The sequence below is a fragment of the Papio anubis genome, chromosome 4, assembly GCF_008728515.1.
Source record: "Papio anubis isolate 15944 chromosome 4, Panubis1.0, whole genome shotgun sequence".
NCBI classification, from domain to species: domain Eukaryota; kingdom Metazoa; phylum Chordata; class Mammalia; order Primates; family Cercopithecidae; genus Papio; species Papio anubis.
In genome coordinates this window covers 83,677,379-83,697,992 of record NC_044979.1, presented here as the reverse complement: position 1 = coordinate 83,697,992, position 20,614 = coordinate 83,677,379, and positions in this window count along the sequence as shown.

The window sequence follows — 20,614 nt, the reverse complement described above, 5'->3', positions numbered from 1 at the left end:
TAGCAGCATTTCAAGAAGGTAAATGAAGAAGCTGTGAGATATCTTGACACCTAGGTTCAGAAGTTACACAGTATCACTTCCTCTACATTCAGTTGGCCAAGGCTAGTCACAAGGATAATCCAGATTCAAGAGGTGAAATAGATTCTGCTTTTCATGGGTATGGTAAAAACTCATATTGAAAATGAGTGTGCATACATAGCTGGAAATAATTTATATGGCCATATTTGCAAATAAACTACCACAGTCTCATTCTAAGAAATGATTAACATCAGATTACTCATTTTTTTCACTATTTATTATTTCTCCATCTCCTCACTTCCTTTCTTGTACTTAGATTATAGATTTGTTACTAAAAGCATGCCCTTTGATCCATGTTCAAATGCTTTGTGAATCTCTCCCTCAGGCATACATTCCTAGGAAATCCAAACCCACATTTAACAAGCTCTTTACCTATAGTATGCCTGTATCCAGGAATATTAGTAAAAATATTTCACTACTATTTAATATGATATGACTATTTAGAAAGGATTCCTCTCTATAGAGTTTAAATATTATCCTTGACTTCATTTGAGTAAAGTTGCAAAACACACACATACACGCACACACACACACACACACACACACACACACACACCCCTATGCTTTCTCATCTCATTTTCATTTATGACAGCAAATCCCATGCTGTCTATAAGTGTACTTAGTAATTCTACCATCATTTATTCTTAAACGCTTGAGTTGACTGTTTTGTAGTTGTTTCTTTAACCTTCTGCATCAACTCTTTCAATTTTCCCATTGTCAGCTGATAACTTCACTTTTTTTTATTTCAATGATAAAATAGCAGTAATCAGAAGAGACATATCTTATCTCTTCCAACTCCAGTTAAACTTTCCATTCCTCTTGTTATAATGCATAAATTATTTCTGCTTCTATCTCTAGCCACTCTTGTACTAGATTAAATTTCTTCTTGTGTCATCAAAGATTTTCCTTATCATTTTTTCATCTCTTCCTGTCCTACTAAATTATTTCATCAAAACACAAACATGCTTCAATATATCTTATTACTAAAAAAAAAAAAAAAAAAAAAAAAAAAATCCACAACACTTTCCTGAACCCATTTGTCTAAATTCTCTCCAGCTCTTGCCCATTTATCTAATCCTCTTTTTAGCAAAACTCCTTAAGAGAATTTTATACACTTCCTATTTACTTATTTTCCATCACTTTCTCCTAAGTTCAGTGAATTGGATTTTCTTCTCCACTACTCTAATAAAATTCCTCCAATATAATTGCAAATTCAACCTGTGTTTCTTCTTACATGACTTAACAGAGGCAGTTCAATTCACTACTTCTTGAAACATGTTTTTGTTGTTATTTTGTTGTCATGTTGTATTGTGTTTTTGCTTGGCTTTTATATCATACTCTGGTTTTCTTCTGGCTGCAACTTCTTATCTTTTGCTAGACCTTCTTACTAGTTTGGTCACTAAAGGTTGGAGTGCTCCTGTGCTCAGTTCTTGGGTTTTTTTCTCTTCTCTAACTGTATATACTTACTAGTGATCTCATCTGACTTTGAGGCTATAAATACCATCGAATGTCATCATCATTGACTCCAAAGAACACACCTTTAGCTCCAATTTTCCACCCTTAGCTGCAGATTCATCCAGCAAATACCTAGTAGGCATAATTTACTCTAGCACCAGTCTTCCTAATCTGGTAAACAGCACTATTCTTCTAGCAGCTCAGGTCAAATTTAGAAGTGATTCTTAATCGCCCTTTCCTTCATCACCCATATATATTACCAAGTCCTGGCAACTACTTTCAAATGATTTCTGACATGTCCATCATCCTTCATCTGTAAGAACTTCCAGGTTCTACATGTATCCCTAGAACTTACTCTTCATATCTCCATATAGTAGCCAGACAAATCTCCAAAAATTCTACTTCAGAGCTCATCACTCCTCGCTTTATAAGTCTCCAGTATTTCTCCATTACATTTACAATAAAATCCAAGCTCCTTAACAAGAGCCACAGGAGCCAAAATGAAATCACCCAGCCTACTCTTTGGACCAACTCCCATCAGTCTTTTCTATTCTCATAGTTCTTGAGGTACTGTGGAATTCATATTGTTCCCTAAAAAATCCAAACTAATTCCAACCAAAGGTGCTCATACCTGCGGTTCCACCTGCCTTTCTACTTCTTTATATTTTTCATGTCTCTTCTAAAATATCACTCTACAAAGAAAACTTCCCTGAATGGCCAATATAAATCATATAGAATTGTTCCTACCTTCCATATATTTTCCACAGGGTCCATATTATTGTTATTTAGCTGTTCATTTTCTTGTTTATATTCCATATCTTTCTTAAAATATTTTTCCTCTAAGATTAGTATTCTGTATTTTTTGCTGTGGTACCTATACATTAAATGCTAGCATGCAGTAAATGCTAAATTAATATTTTAAATGAATGAAATAAATAAATATCACAGCTTGGAATTACAATTGAAATTTTAAGGAATTTTTAAATAAGCCCCAGTTAACTTTAAGTTAGAATCGCAATATAAACTATTTTCAATTCTCTTTCCCCCCTCTATTTCTGTGTCGTAAAGCTACATGGTCCAGCTTATTTTCCGCAGTACTTTACTGTCAAAACATTATTATTTAGATAGGCATCAGAGTATGCTTACAAATTGACATTTGTAGCATATAAAAGGAGTTTTAAAAATTCAATATAAAGCTAATTTTTTTACAAAAGAGTTACTTGCATAAAAAGTGGGAGTAAAGATTAACAATATCCACCCAAATCCATATTACCACAATTTTTAAATAAAATTATTAATTACTTAAAAAATGAAACATTAATTTAACTTAGAACCAAATGTATAACACTTTAACTTAAAGGTTGACTTATTTATTTAACATATTAACGTAGGGTCCATTACATGCTATATATATTTGTTGTTACTAGACGAACACTCTACAAAACATATTTAATCCCAATTTTATGGAGTTCCACAGTTAGTTATGAGGAGGCAGACAAACATCAATAAAAACTGATAATTTCAGACATTGAAAAGTGCTATGAAAATAAAAGGGCATCATGTATTAAGATTTTAATTGAGAACATTGGGAAACCTTTAACTTATATTACTGAAAGTCCTTAGTCCTAAGTTCAACTTTTTTGCATTGACATTTTCATATTTTTTTACACATTATGGGAAATTCAAGAACAATCGCTTAGATCTGTGATGTGCTGGCTGTAGCTAGTACTACCTCCTAAGACCCAGGTATACGTATCTCCTTCCAATTATAAGGATTTGGTAACTTGAAATTACCTATGGTACAAGTATGTACACCATAGGAAATGGAAAATGGCGTAAATAATATAAGTCATTAGCCTAAGTAGATGTGGGCACATTGTCAATTATTTTTGCAGAGAGATAGATATCTAATTGTTTTGCTTCTTATTCAGTTTATAGATATTTTCAAGGAAGTTTAATGATTGAGAAGCTGGATTATAATTATTTCACAAAAACCCTGTTCTACTATGCATAGAATAAGAATGCTATTTCATTGACCTGTCATTTCTAACTTTTTGAAGAAACTATAATTATTGCTAAATTAGTGGTAGCTTTTTCTTAAGTACGTTTGACTGTGGTTATTTTGCAGGTAGGGTTGTCTTTATTGATTTGTCTAGGTTCAACCTGTACAAACTTTTTTGAAAAAAATGGAACTATCAAAACTTCTGTTCAGAGAGTATACCTTGAAAACAAATCTTCAGGCCTCAAAGAAAAATAATATAAAGAATAAGTAGCCTGTGAATCACACAGGATTTTTTTTTTTTTTTTTTTTTTTTTTTTTGAGACAGGGTCTTGCTCTGTTGCCCAGACTGGAGTGTAGTGGTGTGACTTTGGTTCACTGCAGCCTCTGCCTCCCAGGCTCAAGCAATTCTCCTGCCTCAGCCTCCTGAATAGCTGGGATTACAGGTGTACCCCACTATGCCTAGCTAATTTTTGTATTTTTAATAGAGATGGGGTCTCACCGTGCTGGCCAGGCTGGTCTCAAACTCCTGACCTCAAGTGATCTGCCTGCTTCAGTCTCCCAAAGTACTTGAAATTTTTTGAATTGATGAATCACAAAAGATATGATAACATCCATGGCAAGCAAGAAAACTGCTTCTGGATGGAAAGAACATCTTGCTAGAACTGTTAGCTTCACTTATCTGAGAATATTACTTTGACTTTTATGGAGCCATTCAACAACAGGCTTGCTGATTTTGAATAGTTCCTTCCAATAACAGAAAGCATTTGCCTGATGCAAATGCTTCAGGCATCAGAAACAGAGTTAAGACATGTTAAGACTACACATTTCTGGAAAAGAGAAAAAAAGTAGCTAGGCCAGGGGAGACATTAATAGCTGCAGAACAAACTTGAACATCAAAGCACATCAAATAAAAAGACAAGAACTCTATTGAGTTCGTGCAGAAGCCGACAGTCTTCTATGAGTTGTGGGAACCTTCATAGAAGGCCACACTGATATAGAAAAAAGCTGCCAATTAGGGTGGAATATTTTCACTTTTCCCTTTACTTTAAATATATTATTTTTCTTTCGATTTAAACATGCATAAGTCATGTTAACCATAATGTTAATTACAGTGTTTCTTTGAAATAGCAAATGTGCGGAACAGTTCTATGCAGATATCGTTGCCTTTGTATTTTACATCTGAAAGTGCAAAAACTACACCTGGAGAACTCTCATACTAAGCTATTTTTCTCCTCCTTCTTCATTATGCCAAGAATCCATAACATGCAAAGGATTATTTGAAATAATTCTATCTGTATGTATGTGTGTATGCTTGCACATGTGTATTTATATATACATATGTGAATATAATGTATACATATGTCTATATTTTAATAGTTATGAAATTCTAATATACCAATAAGTTATAAATTCATTTACTGTAATTTCTTCTATAAACAGCTGTTACTAAATTGTCACATCTATAATAAATGATATTTTAAAAACAAAGAAAATTCCTCTTTCTTTAATGTGTCTTAACCATTCAACTCTTATTTTAGTGACACAGCAATGTAATTATAATTTTATTCTTTGTATTTAAATTTCAAGCATACTAAGGTCATTATTATTATTATTACAGTATCATGAGGTATTTAGGAATATTTTTAAAATGGCTGTTTATTTTGGTTGGCTAGCATATCTGGAGAAATATTTTGATTTTATAAATTTAGAAAGTGCGCATGTTGTAGTAAGTAGGGTTAAACTTTAAAGATATTGTGTAAAATAAGAAATACTTATTGAGAGAATTATTTTTGTTTGTGATAAAGGATTTGACAAGAAATATCTTCTCACCCATTACAAATTTCATGGCTGAGATGCCTATAACGAAAGACATATTAACAAGAGAAAAGCATATGAATTTATTTAGCATAAGTTTTATATAACACGGGAGGCTTTAAAAATGAAAACACCAAAGAAACAGGGAAACCTGTATTTTTATAGATATTTGTGCAACATGATTGGAGGACAATGGTGTGATATAATGGTAATAAATTGCAGGGGCACTTAGGAAGTCTTGTTTGTTGAGATTGTCTTCTCTGTGTCCCGGTGTCTTCAGAGATAAGAGTATTCTTTTCCTCTGAGTATAGAGAGGGCCCCTCTGGGATGAACTATTTCAGAAAAAGATCAGTCAGTTTTTATTGCCTGCTTCAGGAAAGAAAAGTGGTTGATTGAGAGTGGTGGCTCATGCCTATAATCCCAGCACTTTGGGAGACTGAGGAGGGAGGATTGCTTGAGGTCAGGAGTTGAGACTAGCCTGAGCAATGTAGCAAGAACCCAGCTCAACCCAAAAAACTAGGTGAGTGTGATGGTATGTGTCTATACCTCAGCTACTTCGGAGGCGGAGGCGGGAGGATTGCTTGAGCCCAGTGAAGCATGATTGTGCTATGACACTACAGCCTGGGTGACAGAGCCTTGTATCTAAGAAAAAAAATAAAAAGGATAAAAAGGAGAAAAGGATGGAAAAAATGTCAGGAAGACTATCCAGCTTCTGCAGTTTTCTGGACTTCCTTTGGCTTAAAATACTCAGTGTGCTAAGGTATCATATTTTGGGGTAGCATGTCCTTAAACCCCATCAGTGGACATTCCTTTTTGAGAAATGATTTCTATAACTATTCAAAAAGCTAACTAGATTGATCTTCAACAACTACATGTAAAATATTATGAATAAAGCTTCAAAGCTATGTTTTCTCATCTTTATCTATTAGGTCACCCAAGGCACATATTTCCTCCTGTAACTCTGATGTTTATAATGAAGACAGCAGTTTCATAACCAACAAATACTAAAACAGAATCAGGAGAGTAAAATAATAAATGTCTCTATTTTTACCTTGCTTTTCTGAGCCAGTAAGAGAAGTCTTCATACTATAATATGGTTTCCCCTAAAGTCTATTTAGATTATGTTGCCAAACATATAGCACAGAAAACTGTTACTACCAAGTTTATAACTACTTTTAAAATAATTGATCAAGTTAGAATGTCTTTTATGGATTACTACATTTAACATACGACCTAAATAGTGGTTCTATCAAACTAGGACATACTTTTCCTGACTCCTCATAAATGGCAAAATATATTAAACTTTTGAAAATAAGCTTTTCGCATGTTTCATAATAGCAAATCCCAGCCCATATATATAAAAAAAAAAGAACGGAGAGAGAGAAGAAAAAGAAAACAATTCCACAAAATTCACAAAACAGTTTGTCTTAAATACTTATTATATTGAAAGAATTGTATTTGCCTAGTATTATGGCTATGTGCAATTCAAGGAATAGAGAGATGAAAGAAATTATCTATTTTCTTAAATACTTACAGAAGAATATTGTACTTTGTCTACTCCACCCCCAAATGCGTGTTGACTCTTCACAGCATTTTTTTGACACTTGATCTTCCTCACAAAGGAACTGTTTTGGCCTAAGGCCAAAAAATGTCTTCACTGCCTTCAGTACTAGGTAGTTTCTCTTTTGTTTCATTTCTGCTTTTATTTCATTTGTATACATTTACAAAGTATAATAAAGCTAACGCCATATATTAACCTTCATTAACATATTTCCATCAGAAAACTCATACCATGTAATGACAACATTGTATTCTGTCAATTTTAAAAGTTCAGAACTGTAAGAAATTGCCATAGCCCTGCATTAATGTGGGAAATCCTCTTGAGTGCACTTAGCTATTAAACCAAAATTTCAGCTCTATGCATTGAATTAAATGATAAGAGTGATAAATCAATTACCACAGAAGAGCTTTTAGTAGATCACATGACTATGCCGTTTTGAATGAGAAGACAAATCACTGACTTTATAAAGCACTGATCAAACCTGAGATACTTGCAGGGTGAAAAAATGAGAAAGCAAATGTAGGTAGAAATGGGTGGTACATGTAATCCCCTGTCAGATGAAGACCCAAAGTGGAAGATACAGCAGGTTGGTATTATATGCAATTTTACATGCTAAGGTTTAAATATGATTATTATGTGAAACACACAGTGCAGTGCTTGAACACAGTAGGTACAACAGCCCCAGTGAATGTGAATAGATGTGATTAGAGAGGAGATCACATAAAAATCTGATAGAAAGCAAGAGAAAAGTCCAATTTGTCCCACTAGGCCTACTTCAGTGACTTAAATACCAATCATCAGATTAATTCATTGTTTTCAGGGGAACAAAAGTCAGAATTCAAATGTGCTACCTGGGCTTCAGAACTCTAAGAAATTGCCATAGCCCTATATTAATGCAAACGTTACGTTACCAAGATGACAGGCTTCACCAATGAAGATATCTGCAGAGTTAAAGATGGAGGAAACAATAGAGAAAGGTGCTTGTAAAGGAAACTTCAATAAGAAAAAGCACTCTGTGCATAAAGGCATTCTGTAAACCCATTGCCTTTATAAAGCCCAATGGCCCTTTGTGCTCTGACATGCTGCATCTTCCCATTTGCACATTTTGCTTTCCCTTAAGCTACACTTTCTTATTCCTCCACAAAAGTTATTCTCAAACAGCAATGGAACCTTAGTTTACATGCGAATTGTATGAAATACAAGTAGGAGAAAAGAAAGTGTAAGAGGGGAAATATTAGTAGAGAAAAGAAGGAAGGAGAGGTGGTAGAGGCTGGAGGACAGGCTGACAACTGAACAAGTCAGAAAATGTGTTTGTAGAGCCTAACTCAGCAAAACTTTCTAAAACAATGATTTCCCCCTGTTTTCCTAAAGTCCTACACTGTGTGGCATGCAGCTAAGCACACACTACTTAACCATCAAAATCCTTTAATAATCTCTCCTTCCCCAGACTTGTTTTTCCCTCATCCTTATTTCTCCTGTCATTTTCTGGAAAATTCTTCTTATAATCCAGTACCCTTAGTGTTACTCATGCCACCCTATATGGCGTTAGTCAATGTAAGAAATCAAACTAACAAAAATTATCCTTAAAAATAGGAGGAGGAGGCAAGGGAAGGAAGAAGAAAAAAAGCACAAAGAACTATATTAATTTTCATCTTTGTTCTATATTCCCATACCCAACATGATTACCTTCAAATTAATAATAATAATAATAATAACCATAGTGAAGAGAGTTTTCTAGCTTTTAGTGTGTTTGCATTATTCATTTGGTTGAGGTTCCTAAATTTCTTATTTAGTATGAAAATAGTTTAATGTTTTTGAAGGTGTGATTGTTCGATGGTGAGAAAGAAAATTTGTTATGATTCTATATTTAATTGAAATTATAGTAATCTGTAACAACACAAGAGTTTGGATAAAACAAAAATAATCTGGTTATGACTCATATTTTCTCATCAAAAACTAGTATTATAATTTAGTGCTACTATTAATTTTTAGAAACACAAAGGAGAACAATTAGCAACATTTTTAGTGTTTATTTACATGTATGTGTTTATGTATAATGTGTATGTATATATGTATATGTACATGTACTATATATACTTTTTAAAACTTCTCTTTCTTGTCTAAATTCTCAAATAATTCAGTCTTCTATACACAGAAGGAACTATGTTGGTCTACATAACATTAGCAAATTTTACTTTCAATAGTCTACATCAAAAGGAACTTTTTAATCTAAAAATTAAATCAATTTTTAGGAATGCAAGTTCTGCTTTTAATGTTAAATCCACCATGTAATAAGTTCAGAAACTATTTAAAGTCATCTGTTTCAAAATTTAACTATCAGTCAAAACTTGTTTTGAACATCAACATTATTTTTAATACATTGCTAACACTACTTAGAATGCTTTGTACAGCACATTATGGATGTATCTCTCATAGTGCATCATCTACCGCACAAAATTGATCGATGAAAGTGGTCTCACTGCTTTAAATATCAATAAAAGTTGACTTTGGTTTAGACATTGTAGAACTGTGAACTTCGATGCAATTTTATTTTTTTAGTTCAATTAAACCATTTGCCTATATTCCCTCATGTGGTATTAACCACTGCTGCACATCATTCCAAGTGCATTTTCATATAGCTATTATTCTAGTTAATTTATCTTGACTTCTAGACAAGAATTAAATATTTATCCACTTGATATTTCAGTTAACTTGCATTCTCAGAAAGGATATGTAAGGTTATAGCAATGCCTACCTGTTTCTCAGAAATCTCTCATAAACTCTTTCCAGTATTATGCAACAAGTCATAATATATAACCATGTTCTTTTGCCTATGTAATGTTGATAAAGTCTTGACAACTGAATACTTCTTCACAATAATTTTCTGATAGTTTTATAACTTTGTAGTTTAATAATGTTGTTTATGTTTTATATAATTTATTATAGTCATCTGTTTGAATGTATTCTCATTCTTTGTTAGTCAAATTACTCAAATATTAACAGATTTCATGTAATTAAATGTACATTTACCCTTTAAGATGGAATTAATCATGCATGCATTGAAAAGACAGTTCTGCAGATATAAATAGTAATTACTATGTTTTATTAAAAATTTAAGATAAAACTAACAAGATTGTTGTGATATTTATTGTCTTATGATTAGACAACAGAGTTAAATTCAACAAGTATAATGACTATTCAAATTCATAGAGTATTACACTCATAGCCAAAGTCTAGATGCTTTTTGGTTGGAAAATTGCAGCTTCAATATGTGTTCTTGGTATTTGATGAATCCTTGTTTAAGGATCTAAGTCAAATTTACTTTGAAATTCAAAAAATATGAATATATATTGAGAATTGGCAGCATAGATATTCCGAAAGTTTCTCACAATAAGCTTCTTAATTAATGGTAAATTGCTATTTCCAAGGATAAAGATTCAGAATTGGTGGGAGTGGGGAACAATGTTCAATACGGCAAGATGTTTACTATTCAGATTGTCCCACACTTAAGCTTGCATTGACAGTTGACTTCTAATGTAGAAATCTCCAATAAACCTTGATAAAAAAAAATTAATGAACTCTTTGACTAAAATTTAAGCAAGGTAAGCTCCTGAAATTGGGCATGAGTACTCACAGTATGCTAGTGTGTGTCTCCTAGTTATTAAAATCGTACAGGAAACATGTAGCATACCTTTTTGGAGGAAACAATTGCCACTTGACACAAAGCAATTTAAAACATTATTTTAATATGAAAGCATTACTCTTTTATGGAACAGAATAAACTTTGCATAGATTTTAAGATAAAGCAAAGCCCACAGAAATCATAGTTGTTACTTGCCTCTGGTTGCAAGAATGTGTCAGTAGAAAAGTTTGAGGAGCAGTGGTCAAGATTAAGAATATCAAACAGCCAACAATGCTGCCCATAGAAAACAAAAGGTATATTGCTGAATAAGGTTTGATGCAAATACATTAAGACAATGAACAGATTGAGAAGAAGCTGCTTTCAGCTGAATCTGTAGGGAAAGTAGGCAGTATTCTTTTGTGATTTTAGTGATCTAATGCATGACTTTTGCAGCCACATTATGAACATACAAGATCTTGTATACTGGAAGTCAGACAAAAGAGAAGAAAAATTTATGTCATATGCTATGCTAAAGAAATTGTTCAAACATACAAAAAACAACTAGCAGTCAGCGGCTAACAATTGAGGGACTGAAATTTAGGAGCTAAACAACACGAACTATTAATTTTATGATGGCCCTTCATTTCCTTTAAAGCTTATGTGGTCCACAGCAACACAGGTTTCACTTATAATAGCAAATAAACATTTAGCACTGTGGATGCAGTCACAAGCATTGAGATAATTTTGTTATAAATAAATTCGAATAAGCACAGATATATCTTTCTTTTATCATATTATCACAAAGCATGTGTACATTTTATGTGAAAATCATCTTTTCATTAGAGAGTTAATTCTGCAAAACTGAATATCTTTTTTTTCTCATTCAATTATTTTATTTATTTGACACTAATGTTAGGCACCTATCATGTGCCAGGCTCTGAGGACAAAAATAAATAAGTAAATAAAAAATAAACAGAAAAGACTAATCCTTGAATTCAACAACTTTATAGTAGGGATACAGTTAATTAGGCAGAGGGAAATCATACAATTATAATTGTCTTAAAAAGATATGCCAGTAACTGAGAAAAGTTAACAAGTGGTCTTAAATTTCTCATTCTCCTGGCTAGCAGCTGAGGACAGCAACACCTCTTGGTGAACAACAATAGCTCTTAGAAGAAATAAGCAAGCAGACAGCAAGAAAGAAGATCTACACTTGATAATTAAGCATCCTTTGCTCCCTAGTGTTGGAAAATATGTATGAGGTTGTACCTCCGCTACAGCTATTGGGTATCTCAAATGTGAAAAAAAGACATCTTTTTGACTTTGGGAGAAACTATTCTTACATGCAGACAATGACAGGGAAACATGGAAGTACTTAGTCTGAAAAATGTATTCTGTGAAATACTCAGCAAGTTTGAAAATGTGTGTAGTATAAAAATGTCTATTATGAGTTATTTGACAGCTATCTTAACACTGATACAGAAAATTAGTTAAAATCCATAGCTTCCAATCTACTACAATTAAAATTCCAAACAGAAGTTAGAAGATTTGGATTTTAAACCCAAGTTTATTATCAAACTCCCTTCTAATATTTGGTAATTTTTTTAACCTTTTTGGTCTCAAGTCTTCTAATTTTCTGAATTCTAGATTATTATTAAGAAATAATGAGGCCTAGATTCCATAGCTAATATAAGAATGTTTCTGTAAAGATTTGATTACAAACCCAGTTTTGGAAAGATTTGGTCAATAGTAATAAAGAACCAATGTATCTGATAAAAACATTTTAACTATACCCAAATTCAGAACTTGCCCAAAAACAAGCCTGGAGCCAGGATGAAATCAGGAATTCATACTGTCCAAATTATAATACTGATGAAAATAACTTATCTTTACTAAAAGAAGTGGTTGTTAGACTTTAACGTGTATCAGAATCACATGGAGGCTAGTTTAAACACAGATTGCTGGAGACCGTTGTCAGAAATTTTGATTCAGGCCGGTAGGGATGGAGACAGACTGGGAACTAACAAGTTCCCAGGGGTAATGATGTTAATGGTCCAGGATCCACACTTGAGAACCACTGAGTATTATTGGTAGATTCTCAACTTACTTTGTGCAATTAGAAACAAACAAACAAAAAAACTTAGAATACAATTATTATTTGATTTTCTCTCTATATATCTATTTGAATACAGGTACATGCCATATATACATATAGAAATACTATATATGTAAGTATACATATTTGTGTTTATAATTTTATATATTGTACTTATTTGTTTCAATTTTAACCACTCAGGGGCCAATTCCTCTGAGGTTAAAAAATATACCTTCAGTTAATGTTTGTTGTTAATTAAAATAATTCATGAATGTAAGGGTCATAAGAGATACTTGCTTTCAATGACATGGAACTGCCATGAGATGCCATTCAGTGAGCCAAGAAAACACCAATTCTTATTTCTCATACTGAGAGTTTAAATATAACTTGACTACCTGAAAATATCAATCAGATGGAAGACGAGAAAATTTAAATGCTAGTATTTATGTTTCTGACCTTGGGAATTTCATTTTTTCATAAATCCAATCACCTCTATGCCGATCTAAAAGGCGTGACTTTTAAAGTAACATTGAAATAAACCATTTGTCAAAATGGATCATCTATTATTGATCATTCTGTTAATGACTTTAGAACCTTCAAAGTTTTGTATATAGAGTTTTTATAGAATGAGACACTCATGTATTGGCTTATTGACATAACAAAATGTTTAATATAATTACAAATTTAGTGTAAGTGCCCAAATTTAGTCATTTTTAAAATTTTTCCTGAGCACTGGCTTAAAAAATCTTATGCTTTAAATTTGTTTGCATGTTTGTGCATGTATTTCATATATGAAGTATATATCCATGCATTTACATAATTATACAAACAAATGAAAACAAAAAATAAAAAACATATTTGAAAATCTTTCTAAGAAGTCCATTTAGATTGTAATATAAAACAATGTGTCAGAAGTATCTCCTACCTTTCTAATTTTCTTATGTTTGTACCTTGTCTTATTTTTCATATCAGTAGCTGTGATTTATCCATTTAACATTTTTATGATATTTCTTTTTTTGTCATTTATTATATCAGCATATATTGGGGGAATATTTTCTTTGGTCTTTTTTTTTTAATTGACTAGATTTCATCTCGGTTTGTTAAAGAGAACCAGCTGTTTTCTTGAAAGATAATTTTCTGAAGCTGTTGTGTGCCATAATTACACTGCAATTACACAGCAATATTCATAAAAGCAGATGAGGATTCTATGTGTCCTTTTACCTCATTAGAAGTTGCAAAAATGATAGATGCAGCCATCCTAGTTTGACTATTGCCCTCTATTGGCAAAATCAATTTTTGGCATAATCCAAAAGATAGCAGCAATAAAAACAGAGATAGACTTTGCTTGTGTGCTTTTGCTTTGTTTCATTTTCAAACAACAGTAGTATATTGGGTCACAAGTTAACATCATCGAATATTTCAAAAACTTTTTTTTTTTTTTTACAATTACAATTTAAAACATACCTTTAAAACCTAGCTACTTAAAATTACTTAAACTAGTGTTGTGTGAATTGGGGCTTTTTTCCAGCACCAAACTGCATAGCACTAATATTTTCTTCCTCACTGGAAATCTACTTGATCATATCCATCTTTTCAGTAGAGAATCAGTTGGATCTTTTCCTTGTTCCCAGCATGAATCCTCCTCTTTGAAGCAATACTCTCTAAGAAAATTGAATTTTTTTTTTTTCCTGAGACAGAGTCTAACTCTGTCACCCAAGCTAGAGTGCAGTGGCATGATCTCAGCTCACTGCAACCTCTGCCTCCCAGGTTCAAGCAATTCTCCTACCTCAACCTCCTGAGTAGCTGGGACTACAGGTACCCGTCACTACGCCTGGATAATTTTTGTATTTTTAGTAGAGATAGGGTTTTGCCATATTGACCAGGCTGGTCTCGAACTCCTGACCTTGTGATCCCCCCACCTTAGCCTTCCAAAGTGCTGGGGTTACAGTGGTGAGCCACTGTGCCCTGCTGAAAATTGACATTTTTAAGTCTCTCACTATTTCCAAAATCAGCAATTAATCATACCTTTATTATCACTGTGACAAATAAATATTTGGTCATCTGAGGAAGAAAAATTCAGTTCAAATAAACTGCTGAGAGAAAGAATTTTTATTTTAGGACAGGCAACAATATTTTCCATATTATGATTGAGAAAGATGATGTGAGAAAACCAGCTTCACAAAGCAGCTGAAACTATCTTGAGTGTTGCATTTAATGTGAGTTCTATGGTGGGAAAGGTGCACATGTACAAATAAACATCATCTTTCATGGATCTTTGATTCTGACTGGCAGATGGGGAATATAGTATTTTAATAACATTTATTTTGGCAGAAGTAGAAGGAAGTAATCTAGTTTTGTAACCAGTTGGGCAACCAGAAAAAACAAATCTTCTGTGAGTCCTTTTATGACCTTCTAGGAATGAGAACTTTTGAAAGACTTGAACATTTTTAAAAGTAAAAATAAGGTTTTTTTCTAAATTTCACTTTTCACACTTATACCAGGTAGACTGCTGTCTTCCCATGTGACATTCTTAGTGTAATTATCGGCTGTGCAGCAAACTTAGATAAGTTTAGTTGCAAAGTTTCTGGATTGATGTCAAATTTAGGAGTTGAGAGAATTAAAATTAGTTCATTTCTTTGCCAACACTAACATAAATCTTGGAGCACACTTCCTCAGATGCACTAAAATGGTGACAGCTTAGTTAACCACTGGGGAAGTTTTCTGTATGAGAGCTCATATTCATTTAACAACCTCAGCTTAGCATGATCCCACCTCAGTTGCCCCTTCCTTTGTGTAATTAATAACATCATTGGCTTTTTTGAGAAGAGGATTTATCTCACAAAACAAACAAATTTCAGGCAGAACCTATCATGCTACAGAAAAGAAAAAGAAAAATTGTATGCCTAGAATGTCATGCCTTGTTTTTTGTTCAACTCTTTTGCCAAATGTCTGTTTGCAACTACACAGTATTTTTGAAGTGGAACATAACTGCATAATTGACAGGCTTTTTTTTTTTTTTCCTAGCAATTTCAGTCACTGACTGCAAACCGCTGTTGATTAGTCTTTAACAGTTGACAAAACTATGTGCACATTCAGAAAATAACCTGACAAGTACCTCGTAATATATAGAATTGGACTCTTTATTATTTAACCTGTTAGTAGAGAGAAAAAAAATCCCTTTCCTCTCGCTTTCAACTACTTCACTGGCTTATTTTCTTAATGCTAATATTTCTAATCCACATTTCAAGGATTTTTATTTATTCCTGATCACTGTTTCTCTTTATATATTGATATTATGATTAACCAAAAATGTCTCTTGAAAAATATATAATTATTCATTCATAAATAAATATGTATTGAGTACTTACTGTGAGTCAGGCACCATTATACACGCTGTGGATATACCCCTGCACAAAACAGAAAAGACTTCCTGTCCACAGAGAACTTACTTTCTACTGGAGGTGGTCAGAAAATAAATACTTAAGCATTAAATCCTTACCATGTCAAGTGGTTCTAGCTCTTATAAGGAAAAAATAAAGCAGAGGATACCTGTTAGGACTCAAGCTCAAGCAAGAAAGCAGAACCACTATGATGATATAGAATCCAGGAGCTTATAATAGGAACTTAACACAATAATTGACCTAATGGAATTGCAGAAGCTGATAAAGAATCTGTTCAAGGCTGCTGCCTTTGCATCTGGTGGTGGGCCTGAAGTTTCTGTTGGTCTTCAGTGCTAGCAGTTGAAGAAAATGTGGATTTGAAGCAGGAAGGAGCAAGGACACACTGGAACTCAAAAGAACATACCAGAATTAGAGTTTGTCTCTCAGTACCTTCAGCCCTGATCACCAGCAGGAGATCACCAGCTGGAGAAGGTCATACTCTTCTCCATGGAACTGTACTCCTGTCTGGCCCAGGACACAAGGAAAATCTAAAAGTCATAGTGACAGGGTAGAAGTCGGGGAGCTAGCTTCAGTGGCCCTGTTTTCTTCTGCAGACAAACAAGATGAGGCAGGGCTATATGAAAAAGGGGTGACAGCCTTTATACTTATAAGGACTGTGTTGCACCACACACAGACCTCACAAATCTCACAAAAATTTCTCTGAGTCCAACCCAAACTCAAAATCATACAGGTAAGGGAATTCTGGGAGGTGTAGCCCTAGTTTAGCTGAATTGATATAGTATAATCCAAAATCACATGTAGGCAGTGATGTCAAGTAGGCAGGTGAGTTTATGAATGTGAACTGTAGCAAAATTGTCTACCTGAACATATAAATGTAGCAGTCTTTAGCATAGAGATAGTCTTCTAAGCTATAAGACTGGTTGAGATCATCTATAGTGAGTTGACAATGACAAAAATAATAGAGTCCTTTGTGATATTTCAATGTTTGGCAGTCAGGGAGCTATGAAGGAATTGGTAAAGAGACTCAGAATGGTAACTGAATGGATAAGTGGAAAAATCTGAGAGTAGCTTCAGAAAATAAGAGAAAAAATATGTTTCAAAAAGGAAGGAGAAAGAGAACCTCTTCCAACTGTTGATGATGAGCTGAGTAAAATGAGGGCTGGGCTGGACATCATGATCGGGCAATGTGAAGTTCATTGGTGGTTTCGTAAATGCTCCTTCTGCATATGCTAAAACTGGTTAGGTTGGGTTCAAGAGAGAATGGAAGAAAAGGTAAGTCAAACAGAATTCACAGTCAAGTATTTTGAGGACTTGCTTTTGGTAAAACAAAAGAGAGAAATGAAATAGCAGAGAGAGAAATGGGACCAAAGATTTTGTCTGTATATCTGTTTTGAGATTGGATAGTTGCATTAAATTGCAATGTTTGCATATTAATGAGGATTTACCAGTAAAGAGAAAAAACATTGATGACATGCAAGAGATGAAGACAATTTTAATGGTAGGATTATTTATTCTAAAAGAATTTTTATGTCAAATGTATAATATTGAGGAAAACAGCATGCATGTTTTAAAAAAAGTAAATTTAGTTTATGTCAGTATTATTTCCAATCCTGGGGGAAACCAGAGAGATATTAAGAGACAGAGACAGAGGGGGAGAGAGACAAAGAGAGAGAGAGAGGGAGAGAAGGAGAGAGAGCGAAAAAGACACATGGGGGTGAAGGAGAAGGAGGGGGAAAAAGACAGCATTTAAATGGTGACAATGATGAAGTGCTGAGAAATTCTGTCATGAAAGAGATATTTGGGGGAAGAAGGGTGTCTTATCGAAGAAAAACCAACTGGAGAAAAGGAAGCCTAATAGACAACTTCAATATATGAGGACTGGTACATGGGAAGGAGTACGTGATATGGATACACAGAGAATGAAGCAACCAAAAGTAGGAATCTGAAGAGTGGTGGTAAAAGAAATACCTAGTGATGAGTTAGAGCTCTCTTACAGGTGCCTCAAATTAGTGAGATGCCACTTAGGAATATGTGCCAAGGAAGAAGCTGAGGGACCTACTATATTGCAGCCCTGTACTTCTTTCATAATTTGTTTTCTTTTTATTTATTTTTTTCACACAAAGTTCAGGCTTTATTTTTTTACCTTTCCTCAGATAACTATCATGCTAGTACTCTAAGTTGCTTTTCCCTGTCTCCTTCCACATCTCACATGACTGTCGAAGTTTGTTTTTGGAAGCACAGCTCTTATTTTACCATCATTCTGCTACATACTTTTCAGAAAATTTTCTTCCTTTACACCAGAGTCAACAAACTTCTTCTTAAAGGGCTAGATCGTAAAGGTTTTAGGCTGGTGGGCCATATGTCACTGTGACTACTACTCACCTTTAATGCTAGAACCCAACAGCAGCTTAGACAATAGATAAATGAATGGGGTGTCTTTGTTCCAATAAAAATTTAATTAAAAACTGGAGACAATCCACTGGCCATGATTAAACCCTAATTTAATCAATAAAAATTCAAATGACATAGATTCTTATTAAGGCATCGTCATCGGCCAATTTATCTTTTCAACATTACCATTTTACTACAATATGAAACAATACACAATCACTGATATGAACACCATTTCAAAGACCTGCTGAAATCTATCTCAAATGCAGGATTAGAAATTCTTTACTATTACACAGAATTGATGGGTATCTATTTTTTTTTTCAAAATTGTACAGACATACCATAATAGAAGGATAGTAACAGTCAACATAAAAATCTCCTGTCATTCACATATTGTAGTGCTATTAATATCACCAAAGAAAGACATTTCATATGTAAACACGATATTCCTGGTGTGAAATATATTTGTCCTTGATACGTTGAATTCACAATAAAGAAAAAATAATTAGCAGAGCATGGTGGCTCATGCTTGTAATCTTAGCATTTTGGGAGGCCAAAGCTGGAGAATCACTTGAACTCAGGAGTTTGAGACCAGCCTGGGCAATGTGTAGCATGACTACTCATGTTTACAAAAAAAAATTAACAATAAAAAATAAACTAGCTGGGCATGGTGGCATGTGCCTGTAGTCTCAGCTACTCAGGAGGCTGAGATGGGAGGAATGCTTGAATCAGGAGTCTGAGGCTGCAGTAAGCTATAATTGTGCCACTGTTACTCCAGGGTAATTAATACAAGCTGCCAAAACATGCATATGTCATAATGCCAATGACTTTAAACAGCCAATAGGATTCTTCTTGCACAGCTTTCCTCCAATCAGCAACCAGGAACCCTGGGTGACCCCATCTTGCAATCCTGACATCTCAGAATGCTTCATTTTCAGTCAAATGGACAGGAAAAAGCACACGGTAAAACCACACTCCTGTTGATTGTTTTAGATTTGATATGATGTATCATTTCCCCTCATCTTCTTGAAACTCAGTTACGCAATACCAAGGTGTCTACTAGGAAAGCTAGGAAATGTAGTCTTATTGTGTGTCCAGTAAAAGAGAGTTAAGAACACTTAGAATTTGTTATAAAAATGATACATATGTTGAAAATAAAATGTACAAAAGTAAGGAAAACTCATTATAACATAATAGTTGGAAACTTTGTCAAATAAATATGTGAAATTCAGACAGTTGTGTAATCTTGAAGTCTTAAATTTTATAGACAAAAGATTTACAAAATTATTCACACAAAAACAAAAAATGGACTAAAGTAAAAAGCATTTCATTAAAAACCTTACAACATAGAACTAACGTAAATATACTTAGAAATTATTCTGTATTAGATTAATTGGGATAGATTCCTAAAAGGCCCAATGGGTCACTTATAGGTCTTTCTGCATACACTTTCATTAAAATATTCTTTAATATTAGTTCTTGATCTCAATATTCTTGATACATTTCTGCTAATTATAAACTACCAATGCCCCAATACAAAAGAGTTTGAGATTATTAGCTTCTTAGTCGTTGAACATGTTTGAAGCTAGCTCTGTGGTCTTTCCTTTAGCCTCAGAATATGACCTTTTAGTCTAATGTCCCTTGCAACAGTAACTGATGGAATTTTTAGAAGTGTACAGGATCTAACTTAAATTCTATGTACCAACACCAAATTTGTAACTTAATGCACATATTGGGTTCATTTAATAATCTAATTGACAGATGTAGGTTCTCTAGAGTAGAAATTAATCATGTACCCCTATGGGACTGTGATTAGCAAGGTATAAAATCTGAAAAGGGCTCTGAACCATGGCTTTCCTGAACTGAGTTGGTCCACATCATTCGGTATCATCTCTCATGACCTTTCACATTTCATGTGAAATGACAAGTTATTTGGAAACTGAGCCTGAGTGACAAGAGACGGTTTCTATCTTATTATTATACATGACAATTTACCCATCCTCTATTTTTCCAGAATCTAAGTGAGCATGGTGTTGGGTAAAGCCTGCTGTCTCTTGTGATTTTGAATGCAATATTATTCCTCCTGGTTGAACAGAGTGCGTAGTGAACAGGTCAGTAGGCACAAAAAACAACAAGCAAGATAAGAAAAAAGTAGCATATTATATAGTATCAAGGGCTAAAGAGAACAAACACA